Here is a 22,700-nt window from a genome sequence, read left to right as displayed (position 1 = left end):
GGTATAATGTTTTAATCGCTGTAGAGAAGTAAGAGCCAAAACCATACTTATCCAGAGCTTGAAATATAAATTCATGCTCCACCGTATCGAAGGCCTTGTAGAAGTCTAAAAATAATATGAAACCATCGCAATTTATGAGGTCAGAATAATCCAGAATATCTAAAACCAATCTGATATTGTTAGTTATGTGTCTTTTGGGCATAAAGCCAGATTGTGTTTCATCAATAATAGAGTCAAGAACCATCTTAAGTCTGTTAGCTATAATTAAGGCAAATACTTTATAATCATTATTTAGCAAGCTAATTGGTCTCCAATTATCAATCAGTAAAAGGTCCTTATTAGGCTTCGGAATCAACGTAGTCAAACCTTGATTCATCGTAGTGGGAAGCTGTTGGTTTCCTATGCTTTCTGCAAATACCTCAAGAAGAAAGAGAGACAACTCTTCAGAAAAAGTTTTATATAATTCTGCAGTAAGACCATCCGGAGATTTATTATTTTTCAACAGCCCAATTGCATCTTTGACTTCTTCTAATGAGATGGGTTGATCACATAATATAGAATCTTCTTGGCTGATAGATTTAACACTCAGCGATTCTAAGAGATGATCTGAAGCTTCCTGAGAAAATGTAGAACTATAAAGTTCCTTATAGAAATGACTACAATATTTAGAGATTGATCTGTAATCCTCTGTTATAACCCCATTTATCATTAATTTGCTAATATTATTTATGCTTGAGTGTTTCTTTTCTAAGCTGAAGAAATAATGGGAATTACGCTCACCTTCTTCAAGCCATTTAGATCTTGATCTGATAAAAGCTCCTTTTGCTTTGTCTGTGTATAACCGATCCAATTTATCTTGTAATTTAGCAAGGTTCAATTTATCCTCTTCAGTTAAAGTATCAATTTGCTTATTAGATAACTGTGTGATTTGAGAGATTATATTTTCTTCCTCTAATCTTTTGGACTTTGCATTACGGCTGCCAACCTTCCTTAAATACTTGCCAATTTCAAATTTTAATAATTCCCAGTTTTTTCCATACGTTAAATCTTCTTGAGCTATAGACCAAAAGTTTGAGATCAGTTCTTTAAGCTCCTTTTTCACCTCGTCTTCTTGTAATAATGAGCTGTTGAGTTTCCAGTATGTAAATTTAACAACAGAAGAATTAGATAGAGAAGTTAGATTTATTTTAATATATATGGCTTTATGATCTGTTGCTGGAGAAGGCCAAGCACCTACATCTATGCTATTGCTGTCAAAGCTCTCTGAAACTAACCAAAAGTCTATCCTTGAATGTCTTGAGTTAGAATTGTTGCACCAAGTAAACATTTTGGACTGAGGATATTTGAATCTCCAAATGTCTATGAGTTTCAGGCGCACCATAACAGCCTTCAATGTGGCATTAATTCTGTTAGAATGTCCTGGAGGAAATTTATCTAATTTAGCATCCATAATACAGTTAAAGTCTCCACCTAGTAATAATTTTGCATTTGGAAATCTATTTAACCAGCTAGATATTTTTTTTTCAATCGTCAAAAATAAATGATCATTTTCTAGCTTCGTGTTAAACCCGTATATGTTAGTTACAATTAAGACTAAATCATTATATTTTATGACTTGGCATATGTAATGGCCTGCAGAATCAAATTCTGTATGTAAAACATCCCCATTATATCTGTTTTTTAGGATTGATACCCCTGCTGATCGTTCAGTTCCATGAGATAACCATATAGAATTTCCCCATTGAGAACGCCAAAAACTAAAATCGTTGATGGTAGAGTGAGATTCTTGTAAAAACACAAAGTCAGATTTAAGTTGCTTTGCATAAAGAAAAGTGGCTTTACGTTTTAAGCTGTTACGAAGACCCCTAGCATTAATAGAAACAAAAAACAAAGAACACAAATTGACAAAGAAAAGATATGTATTAAAATGTAAAAAGAAAAACTTTTTAACCTAACACTGAGATCAGCACTAGAATATGAACATGTTCACAGTATAGAGTATATATATAAATAAACATTAGACGCCTAATAATAGCGTAACAAAAAAGTTTTACCTATTCAACAGTAAGTTTGCTTTTTGCTAACATCAAAGAACAATTTAGACAGCCAAACATTAATGTCTACAAATATCAGGCACATCAATATAAAGAACACCTTGTAAACAAACCTGAGAAGAACTGAGGGTCAGGGAGTATCGAATAGATTATGTGTGAATTTCAGCACCATTTACAAAGCCTCGACCTCCAACAAAGTAAGCAGATTTCCCTTCTTCACGTGCTTTCTTTATAATGGGCCACAGCTTCAGTCTGTTTTCTTTGTCCTCTCTCGTCAGGTCTTCAGTGAACCGCAGATGATTATTTTGAAGGAAAGTATTGTTCTTGGCAGCTTTCCACACCGCATCACGAATTCTCCTTGAGATGAACCGGATGATGATCCCTCTGGGTCTCGGGTCATTTTGTTTTAGTTTCCCCACTCGATGAGCGATGTCTAAGACCTCTGGAAGCTTTTCCTGTTCTGCAGGCAGAACCGTTTGGCCAATCTCAATCGCCTTTGCGCGCACATCTTCTTTCTCCAACTCCGGTACCCCATACAGTCTCAGATTCCAACGGCGGTTGTAGCGTTCAACTTCAGAGATGCGTTCGTCACATTTCTGTGTAAGCGTTTCGTTTTTCTCAACCCTCTTCTCAATGACCATAATCTTATCACTTATGTCCTTTAAATCCGTACTAACTGTTCCTACCATTTCTTCAATGGCGTCACTTCTGGTGTTGATCAGATTAATCAAGGTGTTGACCGCATCAGCTTTCAGGGAGTCGCCATCAGAGTGACTGGTAGACAGTGTTGGTTTTTTAGCCACTGGAGGCTTGGAAGGCGTAACTGGTAGAGGTGGAAATTCTTCTTCAACCATCTGTTGACACTCCATTTCTTTCATGTAGCTATGGTCGCTAGCTAGCATGCTAGTTGCATGTGGTTTGCCCAAGTTACTCAGCCTTTTCTGAGCAGATTTCGCCATATTGTTGTTATAGAATTTGGTTTCAGATTTAGCAGGTTTAGTGCGCTGATCTTCAAAAAAGTCTTGAAAGTTAAAAAGACGTCAAATAACTGTTGTAAAAATGCTTTATATCACCTCCACAGTAACCGGAAACACGTAACTTCATTTAGATCGACTTTGACAGCGAAAACTAAATTACATTTTTGTTACTATTGATGCTGCTGATAAATAAATTTGATTCTAAGTGTTTTAACCCAGATTGTTTAAAAAAAATATTTATCAGCACTTTTATCAGCAGCGGTCCCCAACACCCGGGCCCGTTTGATACCGGGCCGCGAGAGTTGAGGCTCATGTGTGAAATGTATGGTTTTCAGGGTTTTTAATCGTTAAGCCGGGTTCCCTGGGTCTTTTCCCGTGTTGTAGTCGTGTGTCTTATTTTGAAAGAACTATTTACGCGTTACCATAGCGACCAGAGAGCGTCAAGAAGCAGAGAGGAGGATGTTACTCTCAATGTTGTTGGTGCATTTCATGAGCACTCTGCTAATAAAGTTACACAATCACACAGTGAATTCACGTTTATTATTATATTTACAAAATACCACAGTTTTTGTCTTTGTCTGTATCATTTTATTTTGTTGTATTTATCCGCGACACCTTAAAGGCCGGTCCGTGAAAATATTTTCTGACATTAAACTGGTCCGTGGTGCAAAAAAGGTTGGAGACCACTGCTGTACACTACAGAATGAGTTTAGTTTGTCAAATTTATATAAATCTTTGATCGCTAACAGTGTAACTCTGAAGTGCTGTACTGTATGTTTGTAAGTTTTCTCCCCGACAAACACAACAATGCCGACGAAACGTTTTGCACGGTTTCATTTTATAATGGACTTATGTTTCTACGAAGGTTTGAACTTTAAGAGTGTTTAAACAAAAGAAAAAAGTGTGAAAATGTTCATGCCTGTCTGAGGAAAGTGTATAAAGCATGTAGTGAGGGGTTTTACAGTCTTAAAATATGTATAATAATTGTAAAAAATAAAGTTGGCTACTTCGCAGATTTCACCTACTGCGGGTTATTTTTAGAACGTAACTCCTGCGATTAACGAGGGACTGCTGTATTACTAATAGTAGAGTCTGGGGCATCTAATTGATTAACATCAACATTGATTATTGTGCACTATTATTTTTGTTTAAGGAGAGCAAAAAATATAAAACTCTCTCTCAGCTTGTCTGTTGCCAAAAATGGCCACTTTTGTGTATGTTCACAAAATACTGTAAAATGTATATTTATTAAAACATTTATCTACTTTTACCGACTTTAAACCGACACTTTAAATTAGCATCATCAAAATCAAAATTGCCAGTGAGTTTTTATATTACCAGTAACTTTTCAGATAAAATGGTGATAAAGTCCTAATGTTTTCATGAAACTTCCTTTTTTTTCTCCATCTGAGCATTGGGGACAAGGCTGTCTTGCAATTATTGAGGTCACTATAGTGTGCGCCCCATTTCTTCCAGGATCACTCTTCATTTGTAGGTTTTAGTGGGACAAAGGCATTGTATTCCAAGATCTAGGAGATTGTAGAGATGAGGAGTGATGCCCTTCCTACCATCTTTCCAGAAATATAAGTGATCTGGAAGCTGTTAGGCTTACTTACAGCAGTAGCACTTTTTGTACCTGCAGAAACTCCAGGACACATTTACTAAATGTTTGTTGTTGTATGTGCTGCAGCTGCAGCTTTGAAATTTTTTTTGAGAGTTAATACTTTGGCTATAGTGTCTTGTTAGGAAATGTACAAGAGTAAAAGTGTTTTTAGCATGTGCTTCAAAGATAAGTTTGACTGGGAACCTCAAAGCTCAATAACCTGTATCAACAAAAATTCACTGCAGCCTGTGTAATATTTGATGCGTCATAATTTATTCCAGTCTATCTTACAAATACATATTTTCATTGCAATGTCATGCACAAACACACAACTATTAGATCCTTAAGATCAAACCTGTGTCATTCTTTTGGTCCACTGCAGTGTGGTAGTCAAACAAGAAGAAGAAGTGAAGTGGCCACAAATGGCCAGCACAGAGCCCAGAGGGTTAATGCGTAAAATGTATAACAATGTTATTGATTACAGGGTAATACATTAATGTTAATATCAACAATTAGCTTTTTACTCTGAAGTTACAAGTATAAACAATGCTGTTACATTTACACTTAAATTTTTTACTATAAGTATGGACATGGAAACAAGTGAACAACATTTTATAATAAGTTTAACTGGAATTCTGTACACTGAAAAACAAATAACAAGCAAAAAACACAATCAAACAGCAGGGCCTTCATCTGTCCATTAAATGTCAAACATCGCATTGACCCGTAGTCCCTGCTTGTCAGCACATGCTTTTAAAAAGAGCTCCATGTCCTCTGCAAACTGAAAAACAAAGAGGAAGAAGTCCCTCTACGCAAAAACACTGCAGATAACAGGCCAGCAAACATCTATTGATCTGTTTGAATGCCTCCTCATCATGTGAGCCTTGAAGTTTTTTTTGTAAGAAGACTAAGACCACACTGAGGGCATTTGATTTTCATACTTTCCACAAGCCACAGTTTCATTTAGCACAGAGGGTAGAACACATGAATGTTCTACTGAAGATTCAGAATGTTGCAGACGCTGGAGACAAGACAACGAGAGGGAGATGGGGCTCCACTGAGAGTTCAGTGTGGAGCAGTCCTAAACGCTGACATGACAATAATTGACTTGCCATATCCCCACGCTGTATGACTGTCATGTTACAGACAGGGCAGTGAAAGTGCACCGGCATATCATTTTGTCTGTAAGAGAGGACAAAAAAAGAAAAAAAAAACAACAACATGTAATTTAAATGTAGTTGTATAGAATGCAATCAGTTTATCTAACAATCAGATTGTACATATTAACAAAAATATCCAAGCCATCCTCAATAATGAAAGCAAAATGGTGTGGATCACAAGAGCTGTCAGGAAATGCGGTGAACAGAAAAAATACTATTTAATAAAAACACACAATATGAAAAGCAACTTTTAAGTCAACAGAGAGACTGCAGCAGTGCTGAAAAGAAGTGCATATTTATAACTTTAACTATGAGGTATATTTAATACCAACATACCTTTGAAGGCAAAGCATTTTTAATGTGTCCATTTATATGCTCCTCAATCTTTGCCTTGACAGTAGGGCTGAAAGTGGGGCACAGAGGGCAGTGAACACGTCGTGCATTCCTGCAATTCTGGCTTGGTGGCAGAATTCCAATTTGATATGTGCATCTAAAACAAAGAGAAAAACAGATAAACACCATATACACTGTGAGTACAAGAAAATAATTATTAAAATGTAATGTGTTAAATTTGTTTAGATCAGATGAATAGGAAATGATTGGTCTGAGTTTCAGTTTGGTTTAGCTGTGGCCCGAGAGTGTGTAACTGTTTAGAGAGAAAGGAATTTATTGACACTGAGGGTCTGCTGTCATAGAAGAAGACAGGAAGCTACAGTTGGGGGTTGCTGATGCTGATGCTTGTACCTTTAATAAAAACTCATAATTGCCATAACTTAGAAGCAGGCTTGCAGGAGACTCTCCACCTTATCTGTAAATGTAAGACAGTGGCCCAGTGGATGCAGAGTGGGAGTCTCAGTGTTTGTAATCTGTTAACTCTGTTTTCTATGTTGTGTAGAGGAATTTGGTTTAACTTGGGTGAGCTTACTTTTATGACCCCCAGGAAGTCACATATACAGAGAAACACAAACAGTGCTTTGACTGTTACGACGCACCCACACTTACATGCACATTCACTCACGTGCACAGACATACACACAGGTACGCGCACACAGTCACTCATGTGCACTCACATAGGCACATGGGTATGCACACACACAGGCACTCACATGCTCGTGCATACACACAGAGACAGAGTTTGGAGCACCCTGTGGGGGATTTATGATAGGGCCACTTCTATAAAGCTGGCTGTGACTAACAAAGGGGTGAAGATTGTTACAGAGGGACACCGGCCTCGTCTTCCCTTCTAGAAGTGCATGCTTAAATGAAGATGAAATAAAGATGAATAAAGGTTTTGTAAAAATGACTACTGGATCCGGTGCCATCTCTGGGAGCCCGAGGAATAAAAAAGAACCGGGGTAAAACTGATTTCCCAACAGTTTTGGTGCCGAAACCCGGGAATTCGCTCGAGGCCCAGAGAGGAATTGGCAGAGCTGAGATCGTGAAACGAGGCGAACAGAGAGCTAGCTCACATGATTAAAAGGTAAGCACGACCTGTTTATTTTCGAACCGTGCATATTGTTTAAAGCCTAAATTATCTGTTCGCTAAGTTGAGCGTATCTCAGTGTAAATTCACTCAGTAGCATAAAGGGGCGGCTAGGGGCGGCTAGGTCCGTCCCGGCACGACTAAAGCAAGAGACTTTTGTTAAGAACTCCAAGTTGATGTTTAGCGCCCCGTAAGAAAATCTCCGTGCGTTAAAGCAGGAGACACTTGTTACGGATTAGTAGAATCGGTGTTTCATACGTTTTAGTTATTAGGAAAAAAGTGGCGGTGTGTGATCCGTCCTCCGTGCGTTAAAGCAGGAAACGTGTTACTATTAGTTAGAAAGCGGGGCTGAAAGGCCTCGTCACCAGCTCAGTGCTGTGTGTGTTCCGGGCTTGGTTGCCCCACCTATTCTCGGACGCGGGGGTAGGACCTGTGAGGGCAGGAGATCCAGGCTGGTTACCTAGGCACCGGGGACGCCTTAAATAACTAAATCTAGGTGTTGGATCCTAGTCGCGGTTGATAACCTGCATGAGAGTGGGGGCAAGTTGCTTCACTGACTGCAGCCTGTGTAGACTGCGCAGTGTGTGTGTGAAAGCGCCGTTAGAGTCGGCGTCTCGTTTGAAGTACGGGAGTCAATTAAAGTAACAAAAAGAATTCGCGTCTAAAAGTGTGTGTTTGGGGAAAAGTGTGAGTGTGTGTAGGAACTAAGAGATTTGAGTATAAGATTGTGTTTTTTTGTGCTGTATGTGGACGGGAGGCCGTGCCACTAAATGTTGTGTATTCTGAGTTTATTGGGGATTGAATTTGACTGTGTTTTGAGACAGAGGAGAAATCGCGGTTAAAGGCTGCGATCTGAAGATCGTGAGTTTATAATTTTGTTTTTGTTCAGTTCTAAAAGTGGACCATATCCACTCTGTGTGCTGATCAGGGCATTGTCCTGAATCAGCAGAGAAGGTGTCTCACAGAAAGTTTGAATGGGACTGTGAGAAGTATGAGGTGTGTGTGAGCCAGCCTCAGGGGGCGGGTTCGCAGGTGGAACAAAGGAGGTGTCATGGTCCTGGGTCGCTGACCCAGCGTTTTGTGTTCCTTTTTGGTTTCATCTTGTGTTTGGTGTTTATTCTGATTCTGTATTAATTCTTTGGGTTTGTTGTCGTGTTTATCATCCCTACCTGTGTCTCCCCTTTGTGCCCCGTTCAGGTCCCTGCGTGTTTTGTTGTAAAACAGTCTGTGTGTTTCCAGTTTTACTTTGTAGGTCTGCTTCTCATCATGTCCATTAGTGTCAGCTGTGTCCACCCCTGCATGTCATCTCCTCATTACCTAGTGTGTATTTATAGTGTGTGTTGGCTCCTGTTCGTCGTCGGATCGTCTGTGTTTCTCGGTGTATTCTACGTCTCTCTGCATTCTCCGTTCGCCGTCTCATGCTTAGGTTTGTTATTTAGTTTTCCCAGTCTAGGTTTTTTCAGTCGCTTGTCATTCCTCACTGCCTGTTCTGTCGCTCCACTTCTGTAAATAAACATCACTCTCATCACCAGTCAACTGCCTGCATTTTGGGTCCCTTTCCTCCTACACCACACGGCTCACCCCGCCAGCCGTGACAGGAGGAGTAAAGTGTGTGTGTGTATGAGAGAGAAAGAAAGGTGGGGGCGAGTGACCAGGCTGTGAGTGTGTGTGTGTGAATTCCTTGATGACAAAAGAGGGAGAAAAGTACATTAGTTGATTTGTTGTGAAATAATAATAGTTAAGAAATCAAAGTGATCAAATAGGAGAAAATGAACTAAAGTAACTAAAGAAAAACTAAACAGTGGATTAGTGTTAAGGTAATGATAAATGAACTGATAAAATTGATAAAATTCACAGTGACATTTAAAGGTGACCAAGTACTCAAGGATGAATGGAGAATTTGTTTGCTGACTGTATGAGAGCTGTTGGGGTGAAAGTAAAATTAGGTTGGAGGAGTGAGTTAACAGGTTAATGTGTGGGTGTGAAACAATGGGGTAAAAGAAAAGAGAAAGAAAATAATGAAAACAAAGAAAAATAAAAAGTGTGGAAGTGTGAGTGGGAAATTGTCTCCAATTGGGTGAAGCAGTGACACTACAGGTCATCTTCTTCTCCTGCTGGACACAAAAGAAAACATAATTTGGAGTATTGTGGGTGAAAATAATTAACAACAACATCAAGAAGTTTTTTGTGTTTGCGGTTAAGAACAAATAAAATTTCATTGTTGGGGTTTAAAGTCAATAGAGTTCAAAACAAAATAAGTGGAGATGTGTTGCTTTAGGAGTGATGGAAACATATGCAGTCACAGTGAATAATGAAAGTCTCTCAGTCTGTCGATTACAGGTGGGGAACGGACCTGGATCAATTCTCCACGGGCAGCAGTCGGAAGAAAATTATAGGTTAAGATCATTAGAAATAAAAAATAGAAACGCCCAGCCAGAATTTTTGGCTGAATTGTTTTGCAGCTTCCCGTCCTCATCCTGAACAAGCAAGCTCCAAGGAAGCTAATCTCTCCCTGAAGACACAGAGTGGAGTTCCAGAAGCACGAGGATGAACATCAACAGTGGACAGCCGTCCAAGAGACAATACCAGAGTCCTGAGCAGAGAGGTCCAGCAGCACTATGGGCAAACGGCATCAGAAAGAGAAGATCCATCATCTTGAATTGGATGAATGGAGATGCGTTTCCAGCAAGCTGCGAGTTCACTGTGTGTGAAGGACTTTTGAGGAGATTGTTGGAGTTTGACACTTGCCATGTTTGGAGCAAGATGGCAATGAAAGAGACAGTGGGAGTATACACGGGACAAAGCTGAAGAGAACTGACTGCCATTGGACTGCAAAGTGGGAGAGGAGAAAGGAGCAGGTGAGGACAGAGGAATGCTGTTTTAGTGTGGGGAATTAAATTGGGTTAAGGAATCTGGGGAGACAGACGACTGCCTGGAAGTGGAGGATTGACAAAGTGTCCAGACCACCACAAAAGGGGGAGGAAGACAAGCACTGAGGTATGCAAGTTTACTGTTAGAGAAAATGGAAAGATAACACCAGTTACGCATCAAAAGAGGGTAATTGTAGAAGGGGTTAATAACACACAGCGTGGTTGCCGATGGAAACCTGCAAGCATTTGGGGTTTAGCTGTGCCGGACTGTGACAGAGATTTTCATTTAGATGTTTCTGAAACAAAATTTGGAGTGAATGGAGTTTTGTTTCAGAAAAAGGGGGAAGGTACATAAAAGAACGCACAGAAATAGTAAATGTATTAACCCAACAAACACACATACACACACGCGCAATGAAGCTCACTAGAATCAAACACAATTTTAAGTAGGCAATACTGTTACCATCATCCTGTTTGGTTTATTTAAGGGATTGAGAATTGATTTATAGACGACTGAATTAGTATTATTTTGGGGAACATGATAACAGGGGTGAACGGAATCCTGCAGCCAGAGTTTAAATGAGTGAAACTATCAGATTTTTGTTTTTTTGTTTTGTTTTGTTTTTTTGTGTTTCTGATGTATGGGGAAGGTTTTACCATGGCACCAAGTTTTAGATTTGGTGTGTTTTCACCCATTAGAAAAAGAATATTCTGGGCCAAGTCCTAAGACCGGGCTTCTGTATTTTTATTTAATTTTGTTTTTCATTTTGATCTGTTATTTTTATTTTTATTTTTATTTTGTTTTTTGGACAGTGCACTGGGAGTTTTGTTTGATAGTTTTGTTTGATATTTTTATTTTATTTTTTGTTTTGAACAAGTGCACTGACTTGTGTTTGTGAATTTCTTTTCTTTAAGCAGATCTGCACGACGGGAATTAAAAGCGTTTTACAACATGTCGAGAAAACCGTTGCAAGTGAGTTTCTCCAAAAAATTACAATGGGCTCTGGAGAAAGCCGCTTATTTGGGACAATTAGAAAATGAGAGTCCCTGTCCAAAAAGGATTCACCGAGATAATCCATCTAAAGTTCTTTTTTCTTTTTGAAATGACGTCATTTTGCTGTGGGTGGAAATGAAAATGCGACGATAGTTTCCACTACCAGCAAAGAAAGAAAGAATGAATGAATGAATGACTGAGTGAAAGAGAAAAAACTGACTGACTGGTAAAAGCTGATAAGACTTGACCACTACTCAAGGTTAACCTCCACCTAGTCAGGACAAAAGGGTGGATGAATTTATGTGTTTCTTTTACAGGAGCAGGAAGATGACAGCAGCATCCTAGGTTGCGTGACGATTTAACCTTTTAAATGCCACTTTCTGTGTTTGTCAATCTATCAGGGGTGTGTTATTCATGGGCTTGTGCGCAGCGTTAACATTTACATTTCTTTTCTACAGCAGAGAGTTAATCATGTGTTTGATTATGTGAGTTACAGCAGGACACACTATTGGTTAATGTTCTTTCTATTACAGGATTACTGGGTTTATGAGTGAAGGGAACTGTGGTTACAGGCTATATGTCGATTATGCTATTACACTGTGTTCTTGGGAAAATGTTGACTATTACAGGGGAGAAGTGAATATAGTGTGAGACACATCCTGTGTTGAAACCAGTGTCATTCCTTTTACAGCAGGATTGTTGACCTGTTGACCTGCGTCTGACCATCAGGATTATCCATGTGTGTTGTTAATGTTTGGGTTTTTTAAAGAGTGCATGTAGAGGATTCAGCAGAAAACAGACAAGTGACATGAGAAAACAAATAAGAAATGCAGTGTTAATGGAATAGTTGAATATGGGCTCATTAGCTGGCCACTAGTGAGCTCATAGTAAGTGGAGTGACATTGTTTAAGGAAAGTCACCGATTAAATTGTGGAATAAATTGGGATGATTCATGATTTGGGACAAATTATGGCAATAATAGTGATTTGATGATTTGAGAAAATCTGCACATGATACTTGTCTTTTACGCTGAATACTTTATTATTCTTATGATCTATAGTTGGTTGCAAATGTGAAGTGTGTTTAACAGATTTGTCTTCCAGGATACAGGCTCCAGGTGGAGCTGGGAGTTGGACAAGCTTAACATTTAACCACTGTCTAATGTTTTCTTATGAAATGGTTACAGGCTAGAAGTAGAGTTAGTCCAAGAGAGAAGCCCTGGGAATTTTTGAGAGATTGTGCAACTTTCTTGTGCATCTCTAATTGTGTGGGGTTGACGCATGACAAGGTCCATGTGCCAAAAGAGGGTTTTCTGGGGAAATTCATTTTTCAGCTGCAGGTGGAGCGATGGAGTTATGGTTCTGTAAGCAGGACAGACACCAGGAGCATGCGGTGCCAGAGGCGAATTGGGTCTGTTGGAAGGGGCTCAAGAAGAAGAGGTTGGGCCCAAGCTGGACCAGAGAATTCGAGGTGGTGGAGAGGATCTCACACCCATTCCAGCTGAAAGGAACGGCGAGACCTGGCACCACGGAAACCAGTGTGCGGTGGCGGAAGAGCCTAGGAGGTCGGAAAGGCTCTTGGCAAGAAAGGGGGACTCGATTGAGACCCCCTACATGGATCCCAGCACAGGGACAGAATAAATCCCTGATCCATGCAACGACTGAAGGGTAGTCTACCCCGGAAGTTGAAGAAAGAAGAGAAGCAGATAATCACCCCACTCGGAAGATAGAAAGATCGACATCAAATTACTCCATCACAAGTCACGGTGCAGCAAACCAAACACAGACGACATGATGCTACTTTTGGGACATGGGGAGAGCTTGCAGGAACACATTTTTAGTAATAGATTTAGAATATTGTTGATCTGCCATGGGGCAGATCAAAAGAGGGATTTGTGAGTACAAGAAAATAATTATTAAAATGTAATGTGTTAAATTTGTTTAGATCAGATGAATAGGAAATGATTGGTCTGAGTTTCAGTTTGGTTTAGCTGTGGCCCGAGAGTGTGTAACTGTTTAGAGAGAAAGGAATTTATTGACACTGAGGGTCTGCTGTCATAGAAGAAGACAGGAAGCTACAGTTGGGGGTTGCTGATGCTGATGCTTGTACCTTTAATAAAAACTCATAATTGCCATAACTTAGAAGCAGGCTTGCAGGAGACTCTCCACCTTATCTGTAAATGTAAGACAGTGGCCCAGTGGATGCAGAGTGGGAGTCTCAGTGTTTGTAATCTGTTAACTCTGTTTTCTATGTTGTGTAGAGGAATTTGGTTTAACTTGGGTGAGCTTACTTTTATGACCCCCAGGAAGTCACATATACAGAGAAACACAAACAGTGCTTTGACTGTTACGACGCACCCACACTTACATGCACATTCACTCACGTGCACAGACATACACACAGGTACGCGCACACAGTCACTCATGTGCACTCACATAGGCACATGGGTATGCACACACACAGGCACTCACATGCTCGTGCATACACACAGAGACAGAGTTTGGAGCACCCTGTGGGGGATTTATGATAGGGCCACTTCTATAAAGCTGGCTGTGACTAACAAAGGGGTGAAGATTGTTACAGAGGGACACCGGCCTCGTCTTCCCTTCTAGAAGTGCATGCTTAAATGAAGATGAAATAAAGATGAATAAAGGTTTTGTAAAAATGACTACTGGGTCCGGTGCCATCTCTGGGAGCCCGAGGAATAAAAAAGAACCGGGGTAAAACTGATTTCCCAACAACACATTTAACTTCAGGTTTTAGCAGAAATAACACGATACAGTTAGCATGTAATAGATTTGGGAGAAAATTCTTTACAAAAACATCATTTACAGTACACTTTTATTTGTGACATACGTATCTATTGACATATAACAGACAATTTAACAAAGGCTAACCAAAGTCTGGGCAATTAAAAGCAGAACAGAATGGAATAGAGAATATTAGTATTTATAAATGTATAAATCTCTTTGTGACAAACTTTACAATATTGATGCAGGTAGAATGAGAGACATGAATAAAGCACAATATGCAGTAAATGGAACAATGTGCACTGATGTCAGATAGTGAAAATCAGTGAAGTGAATTTGTTCATAACAAGCAAGAATCAAATACGTCCGAAACTGACCACTAAATGCTAACCAGAGGTGTCAAAAGTACACACATTCCTTACTTAACTTTAGATACCTCGGGGGTCTGACCGTTGTTGTAACTAACAAAGTGCCAACGTAATCAGTGTAAGCAAAGTAGATGATTCCTAGAATTATATAATTATTAACGGCAAATTTATACATGGAAGACTCTGTACCAACCTTTGCGATCAATTTGCAACGTTTATGATCCATGCAGGAACGAGACAAAAAAGAAAAGAAAAAAAAATGAGAAGGGTCTGGCTGCAGCCACTGGGGAGCGCCATATTGGGACCTCCACAGTAACCGGAAACACGTGACCTCCACAGTAACCGGAAACACGTGACCTCCACAGTAGGCAGAAATACGTTCCTGCATGGATTTTTTTTCTTTTTTTTTGTCTTGTTCCTGCATGGATCATTAACATTGCAAATTGATCGTAAAGGTTGGTACAGAGTCTTCCATGTATAAATTTGCCGTTAATAATTATATAATTCTAGGAATCATCTACTTTGCTTACACTGATTACGTCGGCAGTTTGTTAGCGTTACAACAACGGTCAGACCCCCGAGGTATCTAGGGTTATATGATGAATTCATCAAATCCCAGCCTCTAACACAGTGCGCTGAATCTTACCTTTGAATGTCCAGTATATTCTAATCAGTGCAATGTAAGCATTCATTGAACCTATAGTATCTACACCTGTGTGGCAAATGTGTGGTAAAGATACAGATAATGAAATTTAATTATTAATACAATATACATCATGAAAAACATAAGCTGAAATTGATTCAGTTTAGTACTTTTCTCTGTATGCTCTGTGATTATAAAGGCCTTAAATTCTGTGATATATACTGTAAATGATTTTCACAGACGTCTTTTAAAGTACTTAAATCACTGCTGATAGTCTGGTTGTTTATATTTTCACGTTTTTGTGTCTGTAGGGCTGTTTGATGACGATGTGGACTCCTCTGGGAGATGAGGACACACCCACATCTGTTCCATACTGCAGCCATGGATGGTGTTACAGCTCTGAGTCAGCTTTGGGCCATCAGACGCACACACTGGAAAACCAGCACCTGGACTTCATGCAGGAGAGACGGCCTCAGTGATGGACTCTGCGTCCTCTACTTTACCTCTAATCTCTTTCTTCTTTAACACACAATTAAAATCACTCCAAAAGAGTGTAAACTCAAGTAAAACCCGCCCTCTTCCTATGAAGATGTCCTCTTCCTTTGTTAGTACAGAGACAGTCGGTACAACTACGCTACCAGTAAAAAGTATAAATAAATCACATCCTACTCAGTGAAACTTCTCAGTTTATTCACAAACTTTAAAGAGAATAAAGTCTCCTCTGTTCTCAGTGACCTGTAGTTTGGTTGATGAACAAATCCATCTCCATGCTGTTGGAGCTTAGACAGTTTAGGCCATATTTAAGTATATTGTGATGATCTTTAATTTGAGTTTCTAGTTATAATCTTGATTGTTTTTTGTTGTAATGTAAAATAATACGCTCCACACATTTGTCCTGCTTTGTTAATCTATTGGCTTGTTGTAAAGTGTTGGTAGGTGTCGTGAAGCGGGTGTGTGAGGCACGAGGGGTGATGAAAGGTTGAGCAAGTAAGCAGGACGTGGAGCAACAGTTTTTCTGACCGTTGCTGTTTGTTGTTGTTTAGTTAGAACAGAACAGAAATATAAAAAGAGCGCTGGAGGCTTTGGTTTTGTACTTTTTGTTTGTATGGAGCAAATAAATGTTTTCTCCTTTACATTTGCCTCGTTTTTCAGACATAAAAGTATACAAGCCATCCAAGAAAGACACAAGTCAGAAACTTTACGTCCTGCAGAAGCGACAAAGAAGGACCAAAGATTGCTGCTTCACATGTAGTTACGTCCCCTGAGTGAGAGAGGCAGATATGAGCTGAAACACAGGAATCAAACCAGGGACGCTGCTGTTATGGAGCTGAACTGGAACCATTCAGACACTGAGGCCCTCTGAACACATTTTAATTACAGCTGTGCAGAGACACACTGATGACTGACTGGAACACTATGAACACAATATACTCACCCGACGACATGAACACGGACACGCCGTCGGCGCAGAAAGTCAACATCTCAGTGATTCTGAGCTGCAGCTTTTGTTCCTCTCTGACTAAAAGAAAGCTTAATTTTTGCTGTTTAATACATTTTTTTTTAATTATGCCAAATTGAAAAACGCTTAGCTTGCTGTTTTTCTGTGTTTTATCCTCAGTTACTTTGACACAGTTACTGAGTCAAAATTGAATTTAATCAAATCGATTATAGAAATCAGTGACGATACCCAGCCCTAGTGAGTAACCTAAGCCCAACAGAAGTGGATGTAGCTGTGGGTAATGAGAAAAGATGAAAAGGTTGATAACACATTATATGCAGTAAATGCACTGCCCAAGTGTCCCCTCTCCCCACTGCCTCTCAATAAAGAACTTTGTGTTGACAAGACTGTTAGGTAATCATTTATAAATCTATAATATCTGCATGGACAATGTTAACTGATGAGGTTGAAAAATTCAATACTTACATTTAAAAGTTTAGACTTCGGCCACTATGTTTCTGCCATCTGCTGTTTTATTTTTATTTTTTCAAAAGAATTAGCCACAGTCAAAGCTGCGCTATGAATTCTGGGATATGTTGGGCCACGAATGATACACCTGACTCTTCCTTCAAGTCCGGGGAAATGAAGGGCGCATTTGGAATTGGGACAGCCTTCATCACGTCGCTGTGGTGTAATCAGCCTTCAAATGGGGTCTCAAAATTGTACCAAAAAACTCTGTACCTCCCTCCATCCAACCACACACTTCTTCGGGTTTGCCATCAGCCCTGCCTGCCTCAGGGAATCCAGGACCGTGACCAACCACTGCACATTCTCCACCGAGGTATCACTATGAGTGGCGACATCATCCAGGTAGGAAACAGCATATGCAGTGTGAGGACGCAGCTATCGCTACAGGAGGTGCTGAAAAATGGCCGGGGCTTCAAACAAGCCAAACGGAAGTGTGACGAATTGGTACGAACCATACAGAGTGGAGAAGGCCGTTTTTGTCTTTGGACTCTGCAGACCAGGGAATCTGCCAATCAGCTGCGTTTCAAAGTGGTGCTCCATGAGAGTCGTGCACACGGACAGGGGGGAGAACACATCTGCAAAGCACTGTTGCAATGCAGGAACATCTGCTTTATTGGAATGTGTGAGATGTTAATCACAATGTATCTTAAACACACTCTCTAAAAACGTTGTGCCCACAGCACGTTTTTGAGGAAAATCACATATTTTTGTCCTTGAAGATCATTTCAGAGTTTTTAATGAGCTGCAGGAACCCTGTTCTGTGTGAGTGGAGAACAGCCAAGTCGCCTCCTCTGGTAAACCTCCACATGTACCACTGAAAACAGTTAAATTAGTTTGAATCTGAAATCATGGCTCAAACTACTTGTTCTGAGACCATTTCTTTATTTTTCACACCAAACTGTTTAATAGGAAAAACTTTACACAGAGTTCATCAAATATAAGTAACGCTTTAACATTATCAGGATTTCATAATACAAACTTCAAATCAACAGGAAAACAGCTGCAGAACATGTGGATCAAAATGAATTCGTTAAAAAACAACACGTGGACTTCAAGGATACAGTAAATACACTAAAGTGAAAGGAGGAGCCAAAAAATTTGAAGTTATTTGAATTAAGTAAAAGTCACCTGTGATCTTTAAAATGGTCCTGATGTGTGCTGCTGTTTTTACCTTTCAACATTTCTTTGCTGCCACTGTGAATACGAATGTGTTCTTTGCCCAATTAAATAAAGGTTACACTGACTCACTGCTTCATCTTCTGGTACAAACTGGTATTATATGGAAGCACAGCCCAAAACCAGTTTAGCTTGAGTTTCTTTTTTCTGGACATAAAGTCACAGCAGGTGTTGTTTCAAAGCTGGTGGACAGATTTAGTTCATTTTGGAAGCTTTAAGAGCAACTGCTGTGAAAATATGTGCAGTTTTGGGAGAAAATGATTTAAGAGAAGGGATTACCACAGCAAAAGTTTACATATGAATGAAGGATTGAAATTTAACTTAGGTAACACATAAAATGAATACAACTACTAAACACTACTGTGTCCTAAGGGAACAAAGAATAAAATGTAACAGGGATAACATTTTAGAGAATTAAAATCCCTCAAAGGAAAAAAACATAAACTTGATATGCATATCTATACATGCAGCTTCCTAAATGCAACATTCAGGATTATTCACTGCAGCTCCAGAAATCAGAGCTACCTCATCAGATCCAAGTGTGACATCAGCTGACACTCTTTACAGGAGATTCCATCTGAACTCTGTGGAGCCTGATCTCAAGGTTTTTAAGTCTGACCCTGAAACCAGAAGAGGATCTTTCTCTCTCTTCAGATTCATTGTGATCCAGTGATTTCAGTCCTGCATGATCAGGCTGATGTTTGCACAGAGCAGATAATGAAGTGAATGTTTTTGCACATTGGTAACAGTGAAACAGTTTATTTACAGCGTGGAATTGTTTGTGTTCAGAGTATGAACTGAGATTCCTGAAGCTCTTGTCAAACTGGTCACAGCTGAACTTCACTTCCATGTGTGTACGTTCATGTTTGTTATGATGACCTGATTGTGAGAAGCTTTTGTCACAGCGTCTGCACTTGTATGGTGTCTCTCCTGTGTGGATTTGCTTATGCTTTTTCATTGAGCTCATGTGCAGTGGTGAAGGATGACCCACACTGGTCACAGATGTGCTTTTTGACCCCACTGTGGAAGAGTTCATGTATTTTTAATGTACTTGGTGTGTGGAAGTCTCTCCCACATTCTTTGCTGTAGTTCATTTTGTCTCCAGTGTGTCTACGTTGATGAGGTTTTAGGTCCCGTTGATGATTAGAAGATTTTCCACAAAGGTCACAGAGAAACTCTTTCCCACCACCACAGTGACGACAGGGTTGAGAAATGGATACACGTGCGTCACTCCACTTCTAAACAAAGACAGTGTAAGTCAGGGAATTCCTTCAACATTTTTAACCTGAACGTCGCCTGAAATAAAGAGCATCTCTGCCAACGTCCAATTACCTTTTACTGTTTACATTACAACACTCAGCTTACTGAGAGAAAATGAGTCTTCATTTTTCCAAACAGTTCATTCAGTATAACTCCGTAAGTTTACTGATCAGACTTGTTCCAAACACTCAGGTTAAAAATACAAGATAAAAAACTAAATACATCCTCACAGTAACTGCACTTGTAGAGTTACTTTCAGGTGTGCTGGGTTCGTACGCTTTTTTCAGGGTCAAATTCAAGCACTTTTTAAGCACTTTCAAGTAGGGCTGCTCAATTAATCGAATTTTAATCGTGATTATCACTTTTGCCATAATCAAGCAGCCCTACTTTCAAGGTCCCTTTTTAAGCTTTTCCACTATAACAGATGAGAACAGCACAGGGATAAACCTGCAGGTCTGACAGCAGGTGTGTCACTCAGCGTTTCCACTGCAACCTGCCTTTGGTGGCTTTTTTGCAGCAACTTTGACATTCACTAGTAGAACAATCATTTCTCCAGCCAGTTTGATAGCTAGCAAAATAATAATCAGAATTTTTAAAAAAAATAGCATGTGTCACGTACGTGTAGTGGAAAATTATTTACTAGGACTCACCTATCAGGTGACCGGAGAGCACAAACGCCATTATTGTTTTCCATCAAAAACTCTTTAAAACAGCGACCTACAGGTATGTTAGCGCACTCATCCCCGACTGTCCAAGGGAGGGGCGTGGTCACATATTGACACAGACGCAAGACAGCCCAGGCGAGGAAATTTTGCTTTTGCTTTTTGCGACTCATTTTATTTCTCTGATAAGAAAACTATTCAGTCAGTTAGCTATTTATCGTGAAAGAAATACAGTTACATTTTCAAGCACTTTTAAGCACCACATTTGAAATTCAACCACTTTTCAAACCTTGAAAAGACAACATTAGAATTCAAGCATTTCCAACATTTTCAAGAACCCATACGAAGGCCGCTGGGGGTGGATCTGTTTGTGTTTATTCAGCTGATGTGGAGTTTTAAAAGTCTTCTCACACAGGTCACACTTACAAGGTCTCTCCTCAGTGTGGCTAAACATGTGTTGTTGTAACTGTGAATCTGTTGCAAACAGTTTCCCACACTGATCACAGCAGTAAACATCATTTCCAGTGTGAATCCGGAGGTGACTATTTCGGTAGTGTTTGTTGCTGAAACTTTTTCCACAAAATTCGCAGCTGTACACCTTAATTCCAGAGTGGGTAACTAGATGCCTCTGTAAACCGACATTATGAGCAAAAGCTTTACCACAAAAGCCACAGATGCACTCTTTGACTCCACTGTGGGTGAGTTGGTGTTTTTTTAAGTGTGCAGCCAGGGTAAAAGACTTTCCACACAAGTCACAGTTGTAAGGTTTAACTCCACTGTGGATGAGTTGGTGTGTTTTTAAGGTTGCAGCCCAGTTAAAAGACTTTCCACACAATTTACAGCTGTAAGGTTTAACTCCACTGTGGATGAGTTGGTGTGTTTTTAAGGTTTGAGCCATGGTAAACGACTTTCCACACAACTCACAGTTGTACGCTTTAAATCCACTGTGGATGAGTTGGTGTGTTTTTAAGGTTGCAGCCCGGTTAAAAGACTTTCCACACAATTTACAGCTGTAAGGTCTAACTCCACTGTGGATGAGTTGGTGTGTTTTTAAGGTTTCAGCCCGGTTAAAAGACTTTCCACACAAGTCACAGCTGTAAGGTTTAACTCCACTGTGGATGAGTTGGTGTGTTTTTAAGTTTCCAGCCTGGGTAAAAGACTTTCCACACAACTCACAGCTGTAAGGTTTAACTCCACTGTGGATGAGTTGGTGTCTTTTTAAGTCTCCACCCCGGGTAAAATCCTTCCCACACTCATCACAGCTGTAGGTTTTCTCTCGCTTTCTTCTGTGAGGTTTGTCGGCCTCCTGAGAGCGCTGACTTCTCGCTCCATGTTGGTCCTGCAGTGACAGAGATACAAACAGAGGCAGTGAGTGAAATGCAGTCGTGGAACAAACTGAAACTCCCTCCATTGGTGGAATCAAACATGTCAAAAAACACATTGTAGCTGTGTTACCACCACCTTCTGGTGATAGTATCACATTACAATGATGTGCTACAATGAGAGTTGTAATGAAAATGACATTATTGAAGAAATATTGATCTCAGTAGAGAAACTCTTTTATTTCAGACAAAAATTGAGTTCAACTGATGATATTGTTGTTTCAATGTGTGTAGAGAAAACATGATCTTTGTATTTTCTTGTAACTTCTGTGGTTTTTGGTTGTGAATGTAGATTCTGTATATATGGAGGAGCCCAGGATGGAAAAGATAAAGCTGCTGTTAACATGCTTTTAAAAACCAACCAGCTGTACACACAGTTTCAATAACAGTGTAACTGTGATGTTTTTCTCACCTTTTGTGTTGAAGTCATTCTTTCCTCTGTAGTGGCTGAGCTGAGTCCAAATGGCTGAAATTGTTCCTCTGCTGCACCACCAGACTCTTCTCCTCCTGTTACTCAGCTGGGACACAAAAAGTATTTATTTGTATTTTATCTCTGACAAAAGAAGCAGAGCAAATAAACATGACTAAACTCCTCAGTGACAACAATACCTATGAAGCTTCAAGGTGAAACCTGTGAGACTGTGTTATTATCTTATGCCATGTTATACCTCTAATTAAAGATTGTGAGATTATTATGTAGTTTTTGTTTGCATTATTCTCCTGAATTATTACACCTATTAAACTGATTTGTATCACATTAGACGTCTTGATGCATTCTCAATCATCCAGGAAACTAAATCTCCAAAAGTTGATTCTGTTCATCTGGACTGAAGAAGTCACTTGGATGAGTGACGAAACGTTTCTCCCACAAAACGCTACGTCCAGATGAACATAATCAACTTTTGGAGATCACATTAGACTGCTGATTAATGGTGAATGAATGATATTGTTTTATGATGCATTATACTGCTGGGGTATAAGAAATACTGTTTGAGAGTTTGAGTAACCCTTTGAGATTTGCTGTGACCCTCTGCATGCATGTCTCCCCATCATGATGGTTTGTGCTCAAAAGTGTTGAATTGTGTGTAATAAAGTAATTGTTGATTGAGCATTGTCCTTCCTTCAGCCCAAAGATCGAAAGAACAGGGAGATCCTAACAAACCCCAGAAGCAACTACAAAAAGAAAGTCATTAGTTGCCTACAAGAACTTGAAAGGGAAAAACCCCTGACCCCCCTGCATATCACCGCCTTTACCCAGGGGATACTACACCCTGTATATATGGACTTCCATAGATCAACAAAGACGGAGTCCTGTCTCAATGGTAGCAGTATAAACTCAGCCACCTACAACA

The 22,700-nt window shown here is 39.8% G+C and overlaps 1 long non-coding RNA gene across 1 annotated transcript; it reads right to left on the bottom strand.

Moving 5' to 3' along the window:
- Positions 1-18,888: 18,888 nt before the first annotated feature.
- LOC112845343 (uncharacterized) lies at positions 18,889-21,201 on the bottom strand. The gene is made up of 2 exons (XR_003218162.1): positions 21,143-21,201; positions 18,889-19,282 (listed from the first exon to the last, which is right to left on the bottom strand). It is a non-coding gene; the product is annotated as an uncharacterized LOC112845343 (long non-coding RNA).
- Positions 21,202-22,700: the final 1,499 nt, after the last annotated feature.

This window comes from Oreochromis niloticus, unplaced genomic scaffold (genome assembly GCF_001858045.2).
Source record: "Oreochromis niloticus isolate F11D_XX unplaced genomic scaffold, O_niloticus_UMD_NMBU tig00006833_pilon, whole genome shotgun sequence".
Classification (NCBI taxonomy): domain Eukaryota; kingdom Metazoa; phylum Chordata; class Actinopteri; order Cichliformes; family Cichlidae; genus Oreochromis; species Oreochromis niloticus.
This window is presented reverse-complemented; position numbering and strand designations above follow the sequence as displayed.